The sequence below is a fragment of the Pyxicephalus adspersus genome, chromosome 5, assembly GCF_032062135.1.
Source record: "Pyxicephalus adspersus chromosome 5, UCB_Pads_2.0, whole genome shotgun sequence".
Taxonomy (NCBI): domain Eukaryota; kingdom Metazoa; phylum Chordata; class Amphibia; order Anura; family Pyxicephalidae; genus Pyxicephalus; species Pyxicephalus adspersus.
Window position 1 is genome coordinate 54,651,420 of NC_092862.1, and position 7,505 is coordinate 54,658,924.

The 7,505-nt window shown below is 42.0% G+C and overlaps 1 protein-coding gene across 5 annotated transcripts in view; it reads right to left on the reverse strand.

Moving 5' to 3' along the window:
• The window catches only part of MBP (myelin basic protein), a 107,601-nt gene extending 104,924 nt beyond the window's left edge, over window positions 1-2,677 (reverse strand). For 3 of the 5 annotated variants that reach the window (XM_072411543.1, XM_072411542.1, XM_072411537.1), the window contains exon 1: window positions 2,394-2,677. The gene's annotated coding sequence lies outside the window, so the exon portion shown is untranslated. Of the gene's footprint in view, window positions 1-1,408; window positions 1,705-2,393 lie in introns of those variants that run through there. The other 2 variants (XM_072411538.1, XM_072411541.1) reach the window with 2 other exon arrangements.
• Window positions 2,678-7,505: the final 4,828 nt, after the last annotated feature.

Consider the following 7,505-nt stretch of genomic DNA (forward strand, 5'->3'; position numbering starts at 1 on the left):
CCCCCCCCCCCCCCCAAAAAAAAAATACACTTACCTTCAATCCTGGGATCAATGCAGGGGTGTCCTGCATTGGGTCCCGCATCATCCCGGAGCCAGCACTCCAGGTGCCGCCTTCGTCTTCTCTCCAGGCATGAGATCCGGTGACAAAGGATAAAGAAAAAATTTTCTCTTTGCGCAAAAAGGCTACTTCTACACATGCCTGAGATGTTTCGGCCGAGAATTAAAGTTCACAGTGTTCTTCTCAGCCTCTTTTACCTGGGTGCACCACCCGGAACTTTTCAGTAACCACCCAGCTGTGGTTACTCAAAAGTTGGGTCACAGTACAAGGGCTGCTACCCCACCTTATTTCTTCCCACCCAACTTAAAAAAAAATTCTGGGTTGAACACATATATACACTAGACTGATCTTTGGAGTAAAAAACATTCATGATCATCTTGGGTATAAATGATGATCATGGAAAAAAAATCTAGCATTCGTACAGGTGTCTTCTCCCCAATGCCATCAAGGCAAGTCAACATGTTGGATTAAAGACTTTAAACCTTTTTTAAACCTGTGTGAGACAACACACAGAAGTGCCCCCTTCCGTTGTGCCTAGAAAAGAAGGGGATGCTCACAGCACTGTAAAAAGCCCCAGAGGAGGGAGAAAGGTCATAGCATATCTGGACCCAAAAGTCTAATACACTGATGTGAAGGCAGATATTTAGTCTTTTACCACCTGGTGATTTCACCAGTAAAACACTTCCTGTCCCAAGGTGACAACACTCATACAGAGTCCTACCTTTGAACAAAAGCTGTCACCCCAGGTTGCTCACCTAACTGCAGCTACAAACGTCTCCACCTTTTCCCATCCCATTACTTAGAGACAATTAATGTGTAGTTGATAAAGGAAGAGATAATATTATTTCAGTTCAGTACACATGTATATTTCTGTATACTAATTCTACAGATTTACCTTAAAGCAGAATTTACATCTCATTATAATACAAATGCTGATAGCAGGTAGTTTTTAAGATGATCCTGCCACCCTGTCATCCCTCCATTCTGATAGAATACACTGAAAAGCACATGTGCTCAATACATAGTCTTAGCATGATTCTGTGGGCATGCGCAGGAATTATACCATTCCACCCCAGCCAATGAAAATGCTCATAGATTCCATACACAGAAAAAAAGCGGGTGAAAATAAAAGAGCTGGAGTTGAAGGGGCCCCTTTTGACAAGTAAGTGCCATAATGTAGAAATATGCAGTGTGTACCTGTCCATTACAGCAAAAACTTCCAGAGAGCCCAAACTGGACAAACTTTTCTAACAGCAGATCTAAACCTATAAATAAAAAAGTTTTGAGACGGCAGGTCATTTTATTGCAGAAAGAATTGGTGAGGTCTTTTCTGCAATGAAACAAACTTACCTCCTCACTCCAGACCCAGGGTGTTTACCCAGTCCCTATCGGGGTTGAGGATCCTGGCCAATCAAGGGTGACAAATCACACATGTGCACGATTCAATCATTTCCAGCAGTTTGGTAAGTGCGCTGAACTACACAAGTGCAGATCTGTTGTAATCAGATTGTAATCAGGCGGGTTTGTTTTACTGTAGAAGGGACATTGCCTGTCCCCCCTGCAATACAAAATCTGCCTGCTTGTAATTTTTTAAGAATTAGGATTCTGCTGTAAATTCTATGTTCAGCTTAAAATGATCAATTTGTTCCAGTCCATGCGATCATGTGTTTCTGAAATATTCTCTACTAAACCCCCCTGTCCCATCCCCAACACTGAACACATTTCCTGGGGATCTGATCAGCCATACACAGTTGTGAAAAGCAGAAGTGCAGATGAGTGTGTCCCCATGTCAGATCACACATGGCACACACACACCATGCTATGGCTTCCTGTATAGTAGGCGGGGAACACACAACTTGTTTTTTTCTGTCTTTCCATCTCTGATGTGTATATAGTCACAATGTCATACCGGAAACCCCAGCTGGTGACCCCACAATCTGCACACACACACACACTGCAGCCAGATGCTGCCTCCTGCTAGCCAGCAGCAGATGACCCCCGGCACTGCAGGGGTTAATGACTGCGAGAAAAACAACTGCAGTGCAGCTACTGAGAGTCTCCCTGCTCGTCTTCCCCATCCTGCACTGATTGCATAATATAGGAGCAGGCATGGGGGTCGTGCTCAGATATAAAGGGCACTACAGAGAGCAGTGATTGCTGGGGCACCATGGCTTATGCCACCCACATTACACTTGTGCCAACCTATCCCTGATCAGCCCTCCTACAGCACAGCGCGATGACACTGGCAAGGTATGGGTCACATCTGAGCTGCATTTCCTGATCACATCACCTATGTACCCCCTCCCCCACCTATTAGGAAGCTAGATGCACCCACCGTATACTCATATAGGCGCCTCCAGGGTCCAGGCTCTGGGAATGGAAGGAGGGGGCCACTATGGCAGCTAATCTCATAGGTGAGCCAGCAGAGAACAGGTTAAAGGAAATTCTACACCAGGTGATAAGATCTTCTTAGCTGTACAGTACCGAGGAGCTGCCTCCGCCTCTGGCACAGTCTGCTCCACCTCCAGCCCTATGCACAGGTTAGTATGGGGCTCCTTCCTGCACGACAGAGGTGCCGCACCGTGCCGAGGAGCTGTCCTTCCGTCTCAGCCAGGCTGCTGTCAATGCTCTGGGGAATGAAGCGACACCTGCAGGCCACAGCGAAGTATGACACGTGCCGCTGCGATCTACCTTTAAACTCGTTCCTATTATGGGGCCACCCAATCGGATTTATTCCTTGGACAGATGCAAAAATAAAATAACTATACCCTAAATATGCCATGGCTTGCAGCTAATAAATCTCACAAAATTACCTCTATGTTTTATTCCTGTGATCTTTAGTTTAAACCCAGTAATAGTTTAGATGAAATGGGATTGCTAAATTGGAAAGCAGAAGATGGAAACATAAAAAAGTTTAAAGCAGACCTAAACTCAATTTTATTACTTTACAGAAAAGGGTGAACAAGAATTGCCTTTTTTTCAGTGCACTCTTTAAAATAAAGGGTGCAGTACCTCCCCTTTAAGACTAGATAAGGGTGCAGAGCCTGCCAGGATAAATACATCACACATCCCAGGAGGCTCTAGCTGCTCCTTCTGCGCATGCACAATAGCAGGCATGTGCAGAAGGAGCCTTTTCTTTAGTGGCAGAAAAAAAAATCCTAATCTCACACATACGTAGTGAGTTCAGTACTCTCTTTTTCCCATCTATGTCACCTGATCTCTCGCCTGTGCGGTGCGAGATCAAGTGACGTACAAAGCAGAAGGTAGTAGACTGAAGGAGATGGCGGTGCCCGGCGAAGAAGGAAACCTCCCGATTGAGTAAATATATATTGCTATAAGAAATGGGCACATTTATAGAAATTAGCTTTATTATGATGAAACATATTCAATTTCAACCAATTCTATTGTTTTTTTTTAAAAAATGAATTATTAGATTTCATAGGAAAATAGTGATGATTAGATCACACAGAACAGAACACAAGCACTCCGGGTTCCCACCCAACATTACTATACCTGCCATTGCAAGTATAGTACAGCTCATTAAAAAACAAACCAGTTCTAACTTGGAATTTCCAAAACCAGTTTGATTTTTAACCAAATCTAACTGGAATTTTTGTTTTCCGAGCACCTCTGATTACAGTGGTAATAGTGTAGAGCAGTGTTTCTCAATCTTTCTAATGCAAGGGAACTATTAAAATAACTTTCAGGTCCTCAGGGAACCCCTATAGTTGCATATCTATAGTTCACAGTACATTAGCATAGTGGTCTAAGAAGAATGTCCCCTACTTTACTGGTCAGTGGGAAGAATTTCACCCTTACAGATCACCAAAAAGATCATTGGTATCAGTTAAACTGATCAGAGAAACACAAATTGCTCAAGGAACCCCTGGCATCCTCTGGATAAACTCTGGTTAAGAAACACTGGTGTAAACTGTACTCTCAATGGTCATTTTCGTATGTACACTTGCAAAAAAACAAAATAGAATTTCTCCCAAAGATTTAGCTCAAATATAGCCCAAATCCCAAATCTAACTCAACAATCTTAGCTCATAGCAAGCCCTCGCTCACCATCAGGAGGCTAGTTGTGCCATCCAAGAAAAAATTTGCCCCAAGGACTTCAGTGTGCAATGAATGGCACCTGGGAACGAATAATAAGACTCGGAGCCCACAAAGCAGGACAGGGAGCACAATGAAATTCAGACAGTCCAGAGTCAGTTTCCAGGTGTTCCACAGGTATAAAGTACAAGGAGGATCCAGGAGAGGCAAATCCATAAGGAGAGTCAAGGGTAATACACAAGTACCAGTCTGCCAAACAAGGTTTCCAGGGGTTAAGATAAGCAGAGTCGGGGTCACAAGCAGAGGTCAGTCCAGGCAGCAAACAATCTCAGGTCCAGAAATCAGGCAACAGGTAGTCAAACAACTGCTGACTGGGAGCTGAGAAGCTTTAAAAAATCCCATAGCCAACGGCAGAGCAATTTCCGACCAGGAGCTAATGTACTCATTGGCTGCATTACAATCTCTAAAATCACCTTTAGCTGCACACCATCTCAGAACAGGGGATCCTGGGAATATTCCTGGCTTAATGGAAACTGGGGATGTGGCAGAGTGCAGAGCATAGGACAGATGGCTAGTTGCTTGATGCTTTGCTACTGTAAGCAACACAGTGGCTTACTGCACAGGAATGCCTTCCAGATAGTCATCTCCTAGCACCAACATTTACACATCATTGAAAAACCTAACTCCTTTTTAAAGGTTTTGATAGAGTGAAAAAAAATTTGAATTTTGCTGACTGTGTCCTTAGCACAGAGATTTCTTATTGCTTTCTTTCCAGGGGACAACTGAACAGGAAATGGGAGGGCGAAAGTATTACCAGACAGGTAAATACAGATCAGTAACACCTGACAGGTTTTATCCCTACGAACCCCACTAAAAAAGTACATATATTGCTTTCTCTGTCCCCTTCCAAAAGGCGTCACACAGTCCTTCTGGAACCCTTTCACCAAGATAGGAAATAGGGGTAAGTCTCCCCTATGGAGATAAGGACAGCAGTCAGAAAAAAAACATTCGGGTAGTCCCCGGGTTACATGCGAGATAGGGACTGTAGGTTTGTTCTTTAAGTTGAGTAAGTTGAATTTGTATGTAAGTCGCAACAGACAATATTTTATGTGTATATTTTATTATAGACAATTACATAATTTTAATAACTGCTACTAGGACAGATGTTTGTCTTAACAAAATATTAGGCAGCATGGTGTCAGTTACTGTATAAAATCCTCACTGTGAGTTAACCACAAGGCAAAAAAAAAAAATCTTTATAAAGCCTAGACATTTATTAAATTCTGGAGCAAGCTGCGCTTTGATAAGCAAAAAGGAAACAATAGCTGACTTTGTCTTGGCCATTAAAGAGTTTCAAGAGAGGCTGCAGAAAGAGCTCAGTCCTTAAGATCTCCCACAACTTCAGCTGTGTTTACCAAAAGATTTCTTCTGCAAGTCATGCAAACCGGGCCCTCTCCCCTTCAAGCCTCCGTTCTGCACACAGCGAGCAGGGAAGCCCTGTTCGTATCTAGGAGGTGTCCGTATGTTGGATGTCCTTAATCCGGGGACTACTTGTATCTGATTAAGAGAGTGTAGCTTAAAATCACATAAAATAGATAGTTGGTTAGTATTGTCATTGTCTTCAAATACAATACCTTGTAACAACAAACATGGGATTTTCTGGTTGCTTTCACAAACACACATTGATGTCTATATGCAACCCAACGAGTCAGCAGACATAAGTGGTAACAATGGAGGCCTTCCACTACTGTGGCCAGTTATGGTTACTGACATATCAGGGACATGGTGCGCCATCTTTTTCCTTGTCAGGCTGCATGTGGGAGCCAACATAATGTGTGTTTGTAAGGGACCCTTGGTAAATACAGATAGCCTGCCTTTATTTCTGGAAGCTGTTACTGTCACATACACAGTTGCCCAGTACATATCGTTGTTTGATGAAATTATCTGCTGTCTGACCTAACTAGCAGAAAAATAAAGTAAGGCTTGCCTTATAAATAATGTTTTGATAGGCCAGGTTTTGACAGACAGGTTTTCTAATTTTATCTTCAGCCACCCTGTCACCCATCTATCATAGATTGTCTCTGATGTTTGTTTCCTTGTCCAAGTCCACGTCAAAGCAAGCCTTTTTAGTGGCAGGAGCTGTTGGCCCAACAGGAAAAAACAGGCCATGAAAAAGAAGTCATTACAAAAATTCAACTTCCAGATCCACTGGGGTGGAAAAAAACTAACAGGCAAATGTGAGAGTGAATATTGAGAGTCATCTCAAAACAGCACATGTTTAGTGTATGTGTACCCAAAAGTAAATGTTTAATATATGCAAACTTTCTTTTTAACTTTAAAGTTTAGAAAATTAGTGTCCATTATTCATTTTATTTGTCTGCATTTACAACTGTCCAGGCTTCCGGTAGCAATCAGTTTACTTTTCATGTTAATAATGCAGGTCAGAAAGTTAAAGAATGAACCATAATAGATACAAAAAGTCAATGCAAGTAGCATTTTCAAACACTTGTAAAAAAAAGAAGCCCAACATTTGTATGGGTTATGTCCTGTTACAAAAAAGTGTGCGCTTGCTGCATTTTGATATGCCTCAGATAGAGTTAAGGCTAATGCATGTAAAAGGCATGTAAAAGACATTTATTACACTTCAAACTTGCAATGCACATAAACTAGGAGCCCTAGTATTTCTACTGACATATTCTGCAAGTATAAGAAGAACTATCAACCATCAACCAAAAAATTGCAATCTGTAGAGAAGTTTAAAACTTGGGTATAGTGGATACCTGACACTTCACACATTTCCTCTACATTCCAGCAAATGACACCCCCCCATCCCAGAGTCTGACAGCAATATTTATTATTTATTACCTTAATATGTAATAGATATCTTAATATACCTTAATATGTAATAGATGTCAACATGATAGACTACACAACCACTTGTAAGATAACATCCAGTGGTTGAAAAAAATGTCATAGCAAATGCTGTTTATCTGTTGGAGGAGGGGTGTAATTGTGTTTCATGTCAATTGATATATGTAAGCAGACAGGACGGTGGACATCATCCAATTAGCTTGATGATCATGGTACCACACAAAATGGTGTCTCAAGGATAAGCCAACTTTGGGGGTCTTCAGCCTCATGATTTTCAAGGCTCCTGGCCCATGCATGTCATGCCTTGTTGTACAGTAGCAATCCTTATTTTGCACCCTTGTGATTACAGGGGGTTACTGTATTGGCTGTATGATATTGTTCTGGATGGGGTTTATGGTTTATGTTTTGGGTTATTGCTGGATGTTCTCATAACACCTACCTGCGAACACACCCAATTGTATAACTAGACTCTTCATTTTGCTATTACCCCCTATAGGTAAACTTATTTTAGACCCCACAT